Here is a 15,727-nt window from a genome sequence, read left to right as displayed (position 1 = left end):
CCATTAAGGTACTTCAAGGTGTTTTAAAGTACCTATATGGGAATTCTAAGCGACATGTCAAAAATGTCTGTCAATTTCTTGTCATGGTATTTGTTTTGTTTATATCTGTACTGATATTTACAAATGGAATTCAAGATTTTGTCGAATTTTTCTTATAAATGTTAAATAAGATATTCGAGTAAATTTTTGATGATGCGAATTTTTGTTATGATTCTTTTTGTTATGATATGTTATGATATGTTATGTTATGTTATGTTATGATATGATGTTATGTTATGTTATGATATGTTATGTTATAATTTTGTTATGATATTGTGTACTGAAAGTCCTTTGAACGAAATAAGGTACCTTCTTATTGACCAACCCACTCAATCATCTCAAATGACATTAAGTTGAAAATCGGATGATACAAAAAAGGGTCGTTTATTTAACTTTTTGATATTTTTGCCATTATTTTATTTTTATGCCTCTGAAAATGACGTAGATTCGTACTCCTTTTTTGACGGATAAACAATTTCTATTCTATTCAATTCTGAAATATGAAATTAATTAAATTAATAAAATAAATGAAATTAATAAAAACTGTTAACGAAAGATTTCAATAATTATATTACTATAAAAATTCAGTTTTTAATCATTATAACTCACATGTGCAAGCGCTAGAATCTTGTACCTTAGAAATCTGGCTATCTTATTGGACTGACATTATTTCGAAATTCATCAGAGATGAATTTTGCCTAAGATGCGTATATACTCAGGTGATGCAAATCTGATCGATTTCTTGCAAAATTATGTATATTAAATTAAACATTTTTAGTACAGTCGTGTTTTGATTTGTTTGCTTATTTTTTTATTGTGTTTCAAATTGTTGAAAATGTATGTTCCGACATTAAAAAAAAGTATCTTTAGTCTGTTTTGGTTGCCACAAAATTTTAACATAAAAATAAGCATCACCTTCTCTTGTATTTCATTTGGATTAACCACTGAGTTCATTCGTAAATGCGAGAAAAATTCATCCGAGCTGTCAAAAATCGTTACCGAAAACAAAATTGGAGGCCTCAAGATAGGTAATTTTCTTAAATTGATTTGAATTTATGTTTTTCATGCTAATTTTATTTCAGAACGCAATGGCTGGTACCCTGTACACTTATCTGGATAACTTCCGCGTCTACAAGGCCCTGATTGCTGCCTTGCTGCCCAGTTTTCTGGTTTCGCCAAATTTCGTGTTCGGCGAAACGAACAAGAGTGCCGACTTCTTGAAGAAGTTCCCACTTGGAAAGGTTCCGGCTTTCGAAACCGCCGATGGCAAGGTCCTGACCGAGAGCAACGCTATCGCGTATTACGTTTGGAACGAGCAGCTGCGATTCTGTCGTTCCTGTCGTTCGCGGACAATGAGCTGCTGCCAGCGGTGCATGCCAGGGATTTCCCGTTCATCGGAATAATCCAGTTCCAGAAGAACAATGTGGAACGTGCTAAGCAGGATCTGAAGGCTGCCCTCAATGCCCATTTGATCCATCAAATCTTCCTAGTAGGCGAGAGCCTGATTCTGGCCGACATCGTATTCGCCACCGGTACAAAGAATTCAAATACCCCGAAGACTGATCACGGTATTCATGAGCTGCAACCTGATCTCCGGCATGTATCAGCGATTGGACAAGATGCGTAAGCGGGCCTTCGCTTCCATGTGTCTGTTCGGTGAGGACAACAACACCACAATCTCCGGCATCTGGGTCTGGCGCGGACAGGAGCTGGCTTGTGTTTTCTGGCCAGTACAGCAGCAAAGATGTGCTTATAGAAAGGGAAAAGAAATCAAACACGAATCCCAACCCAAACCAAGGACAAAATTTAAAATTAAATTTAGAAAAATGAAATAAAAAACGTATTTATAATCCTATTATTTTGAGTCACCAACAAAATTCGAATCTCCTCAATCGTTGGACAAATGACAGCTTAGACCGATCGAATCAGTTAAGAAATTTTTGCTTGAGTGACATAGGCTCGGTTGTGCCAAGATAAATCTTTAAAAAAAATATAGATTTTTCAACGTTCGTCAATGCTCATGCACATATTTCCAACGGACACTCACACATTTTCAGAAATGTTTAAAATTGCATATAGGAGAAATTCGTTTCAAAAGTAGCTCGAAAACAGTACAGATGTATTTTACTGAATTGTGTTTAATGGAAATGATTCGCAAATTTTTTTATAAAAATTTTTTAAGTAGAATTCCTTTTAAAAACAACATATTTTTTAAATCCATAAAATATTTGCCTCAAAAATTCAGTTTATAAAAAAAAAGATTTAAACTACGAAAATTTACCTTTGTTGTATTTTTTCAAAACCTTTTTCATCGAAAAACATTTACTTTAAAGTTTCTGTAAACAATTTCATTAAAATTTTGTCATATTAAAAATAATAGTTTTTTATTTCTTCCAAGTCACCTGCGGAATAGGTTACGACTTCAAAAGTCACTTGGCACCGACTTGAGTCACGCCATTCGCCTCTGAGAATACGGTGACAGTAAAAAAAGTTCATTCAAGTCACCTAAAGTTCATTCAAGTCACGGCGTTCGCCTGCTAGAATACGGTGACTCTAAAAATCTAAGTCACTTCACGTCACTCGCCTCGCAGAATAAGCCCCACTATCCATGTTTCGTCTTCCGGTTTCAACGGGTCAGCACGTCAATCGGTAGAAAATCCCGTTAATTAAATGCCAACTGCGCTCTCCGTTTTTATGTACTCCATCCACACCTAGCTCAATCGACAACTATATTTTTGGGGCTTTCAACCAAGAAAACATTTGCCAAAAGCAACATGCTCGTATAGGAAGCCCTTCAACCCCAAAAACATTAGTTTTTGGAGATAGCTCTTCGCTGCAGGTTGAATGTTAATTGTTTCACAAAAACAGACGATTCACATGGTTGGCACAGGCATGGCCCTCGTTCGGGCCTGCGGTTTATGAATCTTTTCTCCCGAGCAGCAGGTTGGGAATGTTGCGCTAGATTTCCTTCAATTTTATTTGCAAAGTTTTTTTTTGTTTCGTCTCCTTTCGTCGTTTCACATTTTCCTGTTGTCGTCTGTGTGAAACTGAAACGTGATGATGACGCTCGGTGCGAAGACGTAACCAAGCTGAGCTGCTGAAAACTAGGGTCTCAATTAACGGTTGTTGTCACACTGTTTGTCATTTAAATACAAAAGAAACAGGGGCGTCGTAAACGGAGGGTCTGAAATTTCACAATATCAAGGGAACAAATGGTTGAATATTTCTCCAAAATACATCAATTAACAGTTCAGTGCTCAGAAAACAAAGCTCAAACGACCAACATTCGTAGAGTCAAAATCAAATTAAAAACCGAATCCTTCCGTCAAGTTATACTTTCGCAAAATGTAAACAATACCAGTGGGAAATAATCCGCCAAACAAGATCAAAGTTGGCGTTGACACTGCGGTTTGTGTTCAATTTTTAACGAAGCGATTTACCCGTTGCTAATATTTGCCAAGTGTATAGGTATCAGCAGCAACGCTTGGGTCAGATAGTTACTTAGATATCTCATTCGATTCCAACCAACAAAGTAACAAAACAGATAATCTTAAATGGCGGTGGTTAAATTATCTCAAAACTTTTTTCTCGGTTCATTAAGTGGATCAATTTCCGTTGCCGTCTCTTGCTGGAGAACAATACAAATGTTACCCCGATCCTACCGAGCAACGAAATACGAGAGGGAGTGGCTTCTTCGCTGCAGCCAATGCAACTATTATGTTATGGTTGGTAGTTTTTTTTTCGTTCATTTGCCGCTTATCGAGATGGTGGTAAAATAAGTAAATTGTTGGTTTTTTGATCCCCATTTCTTTGAACGCCACATTCATTCGTGGCTGATGCAATGTTTTTCTCGCGTCGATGAAAGCTGCACACCGAAGGTTTATCTTCCGTTTGCGCCCGACCCTATTTGCCCTCTCTAGTCTGGAGTTTTGTTTTTGCCTCTCTTGTTTTTAATTAGAGCTAATCAAATTGAACCTTGTGATCATCGCGTTGATCCGGAACAATGTAAGACGGTAGAAGAAAATTATTCTACTGCCAAAGCTGCAGCTGTTATGCCAAAGCATTCCTGCTTTTTATCCTCTGTTCAACAATTGCGAAAATATGAAGCTTTTGTAGTCCAAAGTATGAAAATTTTTAGAAATGGTTTATTGAACCATTAAGAACTTTATGACATATAAGAGTCGCAATCATTGTTTAGTTAAAACTTTAATCGAAATGCACTTTCCAGGCAGTTGAAATTCGAAATCCCGAGGGGCTCGTTTTTGGTGTTTTCTCGAGATAGGTGCTGACATCATCGAAGCCTAATTAATTAAGGAATCAGTTGTACAAGCGATTGCTATGGCCGATGAGAAGGTTGTTTCTTCATACTATTCTGGCTGTGAGAGCCAGAGGCATATCTCGGATGCCACACTTGAAAGGACCCATTCGCGGCTCAAATGTTGCATTGGACCATCTTGTAAGTTAATGATAAATTTTAATCAGAAGTCCGAAGATCTATCATACCTTTTTCCCTACTTATTTGAACCACAGCAATCCTGGACGTTTCCGGGAAAATCAGGTTCGTTTCTACAGCATCAGAAGTTCGTAAATTGGCAATTTCTTTCGAGAAACTCGTCACTAGCAAAGGTATCTGGTACTCGATAGTTTCTCGGATAACTGCAATATTCACTGAACAACCCGTAAAAAGGTTATCCAGCGCCGATGTGGTCTAGCGGATAGGATGGCGCGAGTCTGGTTTTTGTACTGGGTTAGATTGCTGAGAACTGAGAAGTACAGTGTCCAAATTTGGATTTCGTACTCTAGTGTGCTCCCACATGTGTATAAAACTGAGTTCTCAAGCAATATATGTCTTTGAAGTTCTGCGTGTTCGTTCGTATAAGACCAAGTGTCACGTAGACTTTCGTAATCGATGTAGATATGAGTCATCGAATGCCAATCCGGTGTCTTAGGTGATGCCCAAGTCCTGCACAGTAGAAACTCTTGTTATTGTCTCCTCACCCAAAGTGTATTCGTATAAGTTTTTTCGTGTTTACCTCAATTCCGTTTTTTTTCTGACGCCAGCATAGATCCGTATCTATTGTCGGGAAATGCTAAACAATCGGCTCGGTCTTGAATAGTCCTGAAGATTATAAATCCGTGAAAAATCATTTGGGGGATTGAACAACGGTGTCAAACAGAATGAAAAGCATTGGTCCTAGAATACTGTCTTGGGGAGCACACTATACGGAACGAAAGTATAGTATTTTCAACAATAATCCACATATTTCTGATTACTCTCGACCAATAGATACAAAATGAATATTAAGCTTTCAACTATATATTTAATTGATTATCTGTTTGTTTTGGTGCATTCAATGTTTCATATAATCAGTCATCGCTGTGAATTATGTTTATCCTTTTGAGATGCTGTTTTGTTGGACAATGTCCGGTCAAGAGACCTGTGTAAGTACTTAACTCGTGCTTACTTAAGTTCAAGATGTTTTTGGATAGTCGTGCGCTTGGTTCAATGAATCTTTTTGCCTGAGTTGTTTCCTCCGCTGTTTTCCAGTTGGAAACAATAGTGGTGCTTTCCCAGTTCTTGAGCTCTATAGTCAAAGCACTTCTCGATACTCCGCAGAAAGTTTCAGGTACAATCAACAGTCCCTGAGATCCTTCCCTAGCTAGTTGGTCTGTTTCTTCGTTCCTTAGGATACCGCGGTGGCCTGGTACCCAGAATAATTAATAATTCACATAATAAATTCATATGTGTATGATTGATTTTATGCATTCAACAATAAATAAAATAGGTTCATCTATAATCGTATGATTGATCTTCTGCATTCAACAATAAGTATAGTACCTTCAATTAACAAGGTATAGTTGATTTAACTATAGATATGATAGGATGAATTATTTTTTTATGAACGATTTCATTAGGCCAACTATAGATATTGTAGATTCAACTTTAAGGGTATAAGTTGATTATACCCTTATAGATATATACTATAGATATGATACATTCAATTATATTTTTGTGATTGATTTCATGAGGCCAACTATATTTTAAATTCTTGAAGATTCTCGTAGTAACTTGAAGATGGCCACCGTCTCGATTCTGCCTGAGAGATTTTTTGTCAACGCCATGATCATCACAATGCTATCGAAGCTTTTGCTTACCTTTACTTATCTGCTGTTGATGGCCTTGCCCAACAAATTGTTTTTTCCGTTCTTCTCTTTCCGTGCATCTTAGAAACAGTATTAGGCAGAACAACAAAAAAACTGTTACCTACACCCCGCGGAAATTGACCTAGAGCAGGGATGATAAACGCACGGCCGTGCTTTTTTTCAAATTTCATTTCTTTTTCGACTTTTTTCCTCAGCAGATTATAAATTATAAAAAAAATACTAGCCCATACTAAACCTTAAAAAAGTATAAATCAGTAACTTGATGTAATATGCATTTGATTCATTCAAATAGATCACCTTTTTTTTCGAGCGTTTTGAGCATTTATTGTGTTCTTTTTAAAGCAAAAGTGTATTATTATTGATTTGCAAAATATATAGTTGGTTTTTTTCAAACAGATTACATTTTTTTCCTGTAATTCAACTAGCAATTTAAATTTCACAATAAATTAATCCGGGACGGAAGAACAAACAAAAAAACAAACAAAATGATCACAGACATTTCAAAGTCCGTTGATCAAATACACGCCAAAAACCAGTAAAAAAATAACTATTTTCGTTCTTGAAAATAAAGTGTTCTTATCTTATCGACATGGTCGACATGAAATTCCTATCTACATGAAACGAAATGAGTTTTTGACAAAAATAATATCTGTGATTTGACTGAAAAAGTCTGGGACGACTATTTTCAAAAATTTAATAGAGATATCATGGCAAACATCGCAAAATTGAATCACTATACTTTAAAATTAGCAATCCACCTTATCAAAGATATAATAGTTTTAGAAATCCTATCCCAGTGGTATCTTAATTAAATTTAAAAAAATCCATGAAATCTATAACAAAAATTGAATTTCGAATGTAATTTTTGACGAAATATTTTTGAAAATCTGTAAAATTATGATTTTTTCTAAATCTGTAATAATTTTCATCTGTAAAATTGAACTTTTTTCAATTTAAAAAACAATTTTGACACCGCTTGTTAAATTATTTTTAATAAAATAAAAGAGCAAATGGTAAGAGAGGGAAAAATATGTATAAGCTTCCGCTACAATGGAAAACCCTTCCAAAGGCGGTAAAGTAACTTATTTGTGCGGCCCACTGGAAAGATTATAAATTTGAAATTGGCCCGTTGGTTCAAAATGTTGCTCACCCCTGACCCAGAGGATAGAAAGAAGATTTGAAATTCCACCGCAGAAAGATTCCTAAAGATGAAAACATTAACCACTATTGAAGTCTAGTATATTTTAATTTTAGTGCGTACGCTCGAATCATACAATTTAAGTTCAATCTATTATATGTACAGTTGAATCAATTATACTATTATGGTTGAATTTATTTTATTTATAGTTGATTGCAGGAAGTCAATCAGTAGTTTTTAGTTAAATCTATTATATTTACAGTTTAATGCTTAGAATCAACCATACAATTGAAGTTCAATCTATCATATTTATAGTACAATCAATTATTAAGTCTATTATATTTATAATTGATTGAAGGAGGTTAATCAGCAGTTTGCAGTTAAGTCTATCACGATTAAAGTTGAACCAAATCTACCATCATATTTGAACCTGTCATATTTATGATTGATTGCAGAAGGTCAATAAACAGTGTGTAGTTGAATCTATTATATTTATAATTGAAGGCCTTTATTCAATTATACAATAGCAGTTGAATCTATCATATTTATTGTTGGATCTATCAAACCATTATAGTTGAATCTATAATATATATAGTTGATTACATAAGGTCAATCAGCAGTGTATAGTAGAATCGATTTTATTTATAATTGAATGCGATAAAAAATCAAACAAACTTTGATGATTAATATAAACAACTGAAATAATTGGAACAAATGTCGTTTTTTTTCTCCGTGTAAATAATCTCAAATCTCTTCGAATATGTTGTATCAGTTGTTACATTTTTATCAAACTTGAATAACTTTGTTTGCTTCTCTGAACAGAGCCATAGCCTTCACAAACTTATCCATGCACCTTTTATAAATGTTTGCATCGTTCGAAACCCACTTCACTGCCTTCAGCAAGGATGATTTCTTGTTTTAACGAAAAAAAACTCAGTAACTCTTCCATCACTCTTTTCAATGAATGAGTTTGAAGTTAACATTCCTATTTTTTTTAAAGTAAAATTTTTTACCCTCATTAACAGGTGTAAACGGCCAATTGCATTTACATGATAAAATTTTAAAAAAAATCTTTAAGAGTTATATAATGAATGTTATATTCTTGAACACAGTATCGTCAGAACACATAACAAAAAAACCCGAATATTTAATAAAAATTTCATTATACATCATCTTATGATTACAAAACCTCCTAGAGTTACATGGAATGTTACTTCACTCTCAAAAGTACACACCCATGAGAGCGTCAATCAAAATATGAGTAGAATCTCCATCAGCTCTTTTCAGTTGTATGTTCTCCATCATAAAAATTACTGTATACCACATACCACACCTCAAAGGGCAACCAGCTTTGTGGTGGACCCGTCACGAAAGAGCTGAGAGATAATTGACTGGATCTAGGGTTAAATTATCTGTGGAAACCACCCAACCATTTCTGATCCCTTATCAGCTCGTTTTGTAGTTGCTGTTGTTGTTCCATCTAGTCAGCTGTACCATTTAAGCCAAGCTCACGATTACAATTTCGAGTGGCTGTGCACATCGTTTGAGAATTGCAGTTTACCCGACTAAAGTGTTCAAATAACCTGATAAATTCTTTTTTCAACTCGAACTCTCAAATGATTGGTCCATGAATTTCCTTCTGCTCCGAACGGTTTCTCCCGAAGCTTCACTCATCAATTGATTTCCGCTGAGAAATCGTTCTGCCAAACGTCCAGCATATTGACCTCTGATCAACTTGGGACCGATCAATGAATGATGGTTGTTCCACACCGGCCGGACAGTTCCAGCTGAGCTCCGAAGAAAATAGAACAAAGATCTAAGATTGAACAGAGGGGCAGGAAAAAATCACAACCAACGGAACAGCTTCTTGTTGCGCGAACATCATCTAGCGCGCTAGCCGATGTTCCTGCGCGATGCGATCTTTCCCCCTAAGTCATCTGTATAAAGCTAATGCTCAGTGATGCTGGTGAGTTTGTTTGTAAAATGAAGAAGAAAAAAATTGGGCCTAACTGTTAAATTTCCCTGCAGTGACTTGGGAAACGATTCTTACCCGGCCCGGACGATGGTTGATCGGACGATCAAATGTCTGGGAAATTATTGGAAACGATCGGATCTTGTTGCCCTGCTAATCGTTTAACGGATTGCTTCCCATCTCTTGCTTATGGTTTTGCAGGGTTTTCTGTTGAAGTCGTCATAAGATTCCTGTTGGTTATTGCTTAAAATTACTTTTTTCAAAGTTGTGACTTCATTTAGAAATCTCAAATCGTTTTAAATCAGTTTGGGAGTTTTTTTTTGAAGCGCAGGAAATTCGGCACAATCTTCCGCGATCACCAGAATTCCGATGCGATCGTTTGAAAGCGCTATACCCCGAAAAATTTTAACCATTTCGGTCTGCACGTAGTCGTCGCTTCACATTATGCATCCGCAAGGCGAAGAAGCTCAACCGTTCGAGACGAGTCGTTCATCCACTTGGAGCTGGTCAAATTGAGATTAATCTATTTTTAAAATCGCTCCCGCTTCTGGTGGTCGTGGGTACCATGGGCAATAATTCTAGTATGGAAGCACAGTTCCAACATCAACCGTTTCTTCCCCAGGCATCTTCGGGAGGGTCGGGCGGAGTCAGTGGCAGTCGCCATTGGAATGGAAAACGAAGCGGCAACAACAGCCAAGTTATTGTTGATGTTTTTGTTTTGCTTTCTGCGGTCAAAATTCAGTTTTCGGTTTTCATGCCAGTTGTAAAATCAACAACAGTTTGCTTCTGCTGCAACGTGCGAGTGCATTTGGTGGAGTACATAATTTGTGACGGCAACTGACTGATAGCTAATTGCGCGCGATCAAGTCTATAAAAATGTCACGTTCCACATCAAAAATGGCCGCCAAAAACAAAAATGATGGAAATGAACTATCTATTGTTTATCTTAATCTGGTACAGAAGTGTGAAACAGCAGTTTCGGTGAAACGAGATCAGTAGATTACAATGACAAGGTGTAGGGATGAGATGAAGAATATGCAGAAAAATATAATTCAATAAAAATAAAATGATAGTTGTATTCGGCGGACCCTGAAGATAAACAAAATAAAATAAATTTCTATGTCCACGTTTGTTACTTTGGCAAAGAGCCTCCTGATTAAAGCTAAATCATACCTATCAGTAGATCAACACGGCTTCTTTCCGGGAAGATCAATCAACACTAATCTGACACAATTCACCTCCTATTGCATCAAAGCCATTGAGGATGGCTTTCAGATTGATGCCATATATACTGATCTGAAAGCTGCATTCGATCGTGTAAATCATCGACTTCTTCTTGCAAAGCTGAAACACCTGGGTGTGTGCTCGACACTTGTTTCCTGGTTTGGCTCTTACCTGTCAAACAGGCGGATGTCAGTTCAACTGGGTTCCTGTGAATCAATGGAGTTCAATAGTCCATCGGGGGTCCCTCAAGGTAGTAACCTTGGCCCTTTTATTGTTCTCTCTGTTCTTCAAAGATGTTCTAGCGGTTCTTCCCGAGGATTGCAGAATTGTCTATGCCGATGATCTAAAGCTGTTTGCAAAAATTAAACATGAAAACGACTGCCTAACCCTCCAACGTTATGTTGACCAATTTGCAGACTGGTGTAGTCTGAATCATATGACCATAAGTATTCCAAAATGCGCGGTAATTTCTTTCGGAAGAAAATCCTCTCCGACTAGATGGAACTATCAAATATCCGACACTCCACTGTTGCGAGTCTCAGTCATCAAGGATCTCGGTGTTCTACTCGACGAGAAACTGACCTTCAGAGACCACTACTGCTACATTCTAGCCAAAGCAAATCGAAACCTTGGGTTTATCATGAGAACCGCCAAAGAATTCCGGGATCCATATTGTATACGAGCTCTTTACTTTTCGCTGGTTCGGTCGATCCTTGAAACCGCTTCCGTTATCTGGTGCCCCCACGAAGTTTATTGGTCGAACAGGATTGAGGCCGTTCAGGCACGCTTTGTTAAATTTGCCCTTCGTCGCCTCCCTTGGAGGAATTACCAGGAGCTCACCGATTACAAACATCGCTGCCAACTGCTGGATATAAACACACTTCTTGAGAGACGCTTTATCGCTCGCGCTGTTTTCATGAAGAAATTAATCGACGGTGAATCTGATGCCCCACGTCTTCTATCCCATGTGAACTTCAACGTCAGGCCGCGTATACTTCGAGAACATGAGTTCCTTCGCATCGACTTTCGCAGAACGTGCTACGGGCAGAACGAACCAATTAGAATTATGTCCAAACTATTTAATAGGTTCTACCCTCTCTACGACTTCCAGATGTCCACTGAAACCTTCAAACACAAAATCAGAAAATCTTCCGAACTGCAGAGTAGTATCAACTTGTTTTTAAATCGTTCATTATAGACTTTTAAATTTATGTGTCATGTCTAGCTTATTTGCATTGTACAGACTTAGGTTAGTTAAATAGTAGTATTAATAATTGTCATGGAGACCATAAGTTGTCAGATGATGTAATAAATCAAATCAAATCAAATCAAATACTGGCAAAACAAACTCAGTTATTGATCTATTCTTGAGAGAGACGGAGGTGCCTGAGTGAATCTCTGAATTGAGATTCGTAATAATCGTAAAATCACGAAAATGGTAGGATAAGCAAAGAGAGCGCAGATTGCCAAGGCTGCTGCTACGAAAAATTTGTTTCTGATTCGGCCTTCGGTTGACAGGCGGATTTGCAGAGGAAGCGCAGATTTTAAAGGCTGCAGCTACAGATTTTTTTTCTGATTCGACCTCCTGTAGAAAGACGGATTCGCAAAGGGAGCGCAGATTTTAAGGCTGCTACTACGAATAATTTTTATCTGGTTCAGTCCCCAGAAAAAGACGGATTGGCTTAGGATGCACAGATTTTTAAGGCTGTTGCTGCTGGTTGTTTGTTTTGATATAGCCTTCCGGTGGAAAAGCCAGATTGGCTCTGGAAGCACAGATTTTTAAGGCTGCTACTGTTGATTGTAGCGATTAGGCCCTCCGGTGAAAAAGACGGATTTGGCTTAAGAAGCGCATGACTGTTGCTGCTGATAGTTTGTTTTGATTTGGCCTTCCGGCGGAAAAAGACGAATTGGCTTAAAAAGCGCAGATTTGTAAGACTGTTGCTGCTGATTGTTTGTTTCGATTTGGCTTTCCGATGAAAAAAAAAAGGAATTGGCTTAGGAATCGCAGATTTTTAAGCCAGCTTTTGCTAATAGTTTATTTTTATTTGGTCTTCCGTGGAAAAAGACGGATTGGTTTGGGAGGCCCACGTTTTTAAGGCTGCTGCTGATTGTTTGTTTTGATTTGACTCCCCGATGGATAAAGACGGATTAGGAATAGCAGATTTTTAAGCCAGTTTCTGCTGATAGTTTATTTTCATTTGGCCTTCCGGTGCAAAAAGACGGATTGCCTTAGGAAGCGCAGATTTTTAAGACTGCTGCTGCTGATTGTTTGCTTTGATTTGACTCCCCTTTGGAAAAAAGGCGGAGTGGCCTGTAAAGTGCAGGTTTTTAAGGCTGTTGCTGCTGATTGTTTGTTTTGATTGGCTGAAGAAGCGCAGATTTTTAAGACTGTTGCTGCTGATTGTTTATTTTTTTTATTTGGCCTTCTGGTGAAAAAAGACAAATTGACTGTGGAGAGATGATGTGAAGGATATGCAAAAAATAAATAAAATAGCCTATACTAAGAATGAAATGTAGAATTGAGATGTAGGATACTTAGACAAAATTGTTTAAAGAATAACAAAAGTCGGTAAATAAAAGTTTAAATTTAGAATAGAGGTGAGTAGGAATGTAGGGATGAGATGACGGATATATAAAAAATAAACATAATTTAATAAAAATAAAATTATAGTTGTATTCGAAAACATTAAAAAAATGAAATAAATTTCTATGACAACGTTTATTATTTTGGCAACACTTGGTCAATATGTTATAATAAAGTACTTGTGGCCTCCTGAAAATGAAAAAAAAAGAACCTTTTTTTGAATGATAATAACTTATAACAGTTTAATTGCATTGAACTGATTAAACAATATTTTGTTTTTTTTTTTAATAAACCTTTCCACAGATGCATAAACACCAGAGGGTTCGAAGGAAGTTTTGACGCTATGCCGAAACTTTTGGTAAAAAATCATTAAGAAAGAAACAAATTTAAAATCTTTCTTTTTTCACTTGAAGATTAAACATCACGAGGGGGAAACCAAAGTTCGCATGCATCAAATTTGCAGTTAATTTAGATTGAAAATCTCGAATATAAAGGTCCAATAGTTTGCAATTTTCCAAATTTTCCAAATATTTTTCAATAAAATACTTTAAACGTTATTGATTCTCCTTTCGATATTATCAAAAAAAAATCGAAGCGGAGGAAGGTTGACAAAAAGATAATTTGATATTTGTTCCAGCCAGCTTTATTTTGAAATAAAAATACCTTATTTCAGTTCAATTTCGTTAATTTGATTATTATAGTCATAGAACATATTCGGTTTCTCAAAATATCTGTTTCTAAAAATATTGAATGAATCTAATATCTTTATTTATGTAAAAAAAAATCTATATGTCGTTAAATGAGGTTATGTCGTGAGACGGAACACCAATAAAATAAAATAAATAATCGTTGAATGATTGATTTGTAACTTTCTTCACTTAACTCAAAACCACATTATTTCTTGAATAGAAAGATTTTCGAAAATAGATCTTTATGATCGCGCTCTCGTTTATTTGCTAAAATGTTACCAGTTGGCTAATTCTAGATAATTTTTATTGTTAGTTTTACAATTTGCCAAAATTTTGATTTTAAATAATTTTTTTATCCCAATCTTTGAAATTTTTATTTATTTTTGAAGGACATCAAGCTTAAAAATGTATAATTAGTACTAGTGAGAAAAAATATTAGCGAAAACTTGAAAACTTTGCTCGTGTATTTTGTTCGCAAATCTTCAAAAAAAAAAAAGATTGTTCCATCCATTGATCGATATTTTTCTTGTGAATAATGCGGTGGATAGGGGAGAGTCTCCTCTATTATCTAGTAAGTTTACCCTATTGAATCTTTGTTAAACATGATGTTAAGGGTGGATAACTTTGACCAAAATGTCACTACATGTTTAAGTTTAATCATTTCGTAACACGACGATGTTATCTGTGACAAAGTATTATATCATTCACGCGAGGACTAACTGGAGCAAAACGTGCTGTCGGCGGCACGGCACAGATTTGTAGGGCACTAGCGAAGAAAAGCCGAAAACATCAGAAATTAGTTTTATACTGACCTTATTTTTTTCTTTTTTTTAACCATTTCCTCTCCGCACCGGTGAATGTGCTTTGCTCGTCATTGAACCATCAACGAACGCCGGTTCACTTTTTTCGAAGCTAAACAAACACCGCAGGGTTACCATAAGTCGACCTTGACAGACTTAAGGATGATTTGATCAATCTCTGGGAACGTCTGCATCATCAAACTATATACGTTAGATGTTTTTCTCTCTTTCTGAGCTGGTTACTCTATGGGCACAGCTGAATTCTTTCTATGTCCAAGGTCTGCACTGCCAGCTGCGGCTAGGTTCGTATGTTGATGATCGATGGGTACCGATAAGCTAGTTTTTGTTTACCTTCAGCTCGGATTTGGCATATCAAGAATCGACTGAGGTTTTGCTTTCGGGTTGTGAATGTGAACTGTTTTGGCTTCGTTATCAACTAATTAGACCGGAATCAAGTCAGCCGTGGAAAAATTTCAATAATAAAATCTAAGAAAGTTTAACCACCGAGAAATAAAACCGAAGGAGAACTCAATCAAATTCCGCTACACGCTGATTAGGATCTAGCTTATTTCAATAAATTAAAACTTTCGATTTCACCATGACCAAAAATAACTAATTTGGCTGACCACCCATGCTTGAGAGAGTCGATTGACAGCATAAAAGTATGCAATTGTATTCATCGGTTTGGAATTGTGAAACTGTCACTGAATTTGGCGAGCAAAATTAAGCGTGTATGACCAGGGTGCGACTTGTTTTATGGCATCATAAAACTGAGCGCTCTTTTTTGCACAACTCTTTGAACCGACACAGTCGTCGATTCCAATTTGTAACCTTTAAAAGTGACAGTTGTTTTTTTCGGACAAAAAGATACTACGAATGTGAAAAAAAAACTTTCCAACTGACATTTGCGTGTGACGATTAATGGTGTCTACATTTTCCGTTAGCTTTCGTGAAAGTGCATTTCGGTCAGATGGTCTTCTGATCACCCATCCAAAACAGCACTGTGCAAAAATGACACAATAATGATGTCACCAGCAGCGAGCAACCGAGGATGATGATGATCGTATGACAAACACCGTGGCCCCGATACTATACTCTCAGTAGACAGACAACCCA

At 36.6% G+C, this 15,727-nt stretch overlaps 1 pseudogene; it reads left to right on the top strand.

The window, feature by feature from the left end:
* The first annotated feature begins 789 nt into the window (after positions 1-789).
* Positions 790-1,800, top strand: LOC129760379 (elongation factor 1-gamma-like; annotated as a pseudogene).
* Positions 1,801-15,727: the final 13,927 nt, after the last annotated feature.

Source organism: Uranotaenia lowii, unplaced genomic scaffold (genome assembly GCF_029784155.1).
Source record: "Uranotaenia lowii strain MFRU-FL unplaced genomic scaffold, ASM2978415v1 HiC_scaffold_595, whole genome shotgun sequence".
NCBI lineage: Eukaryota > Metazoa > Arthropoda > Insecta > Diptera > Culicidae > Uranotaenia > Uranotaenia lowii.
Note: the sequence above shows the minus strand (reverse complement) of the source record. Positions and strands in the feature narration are given on the sequence as shown.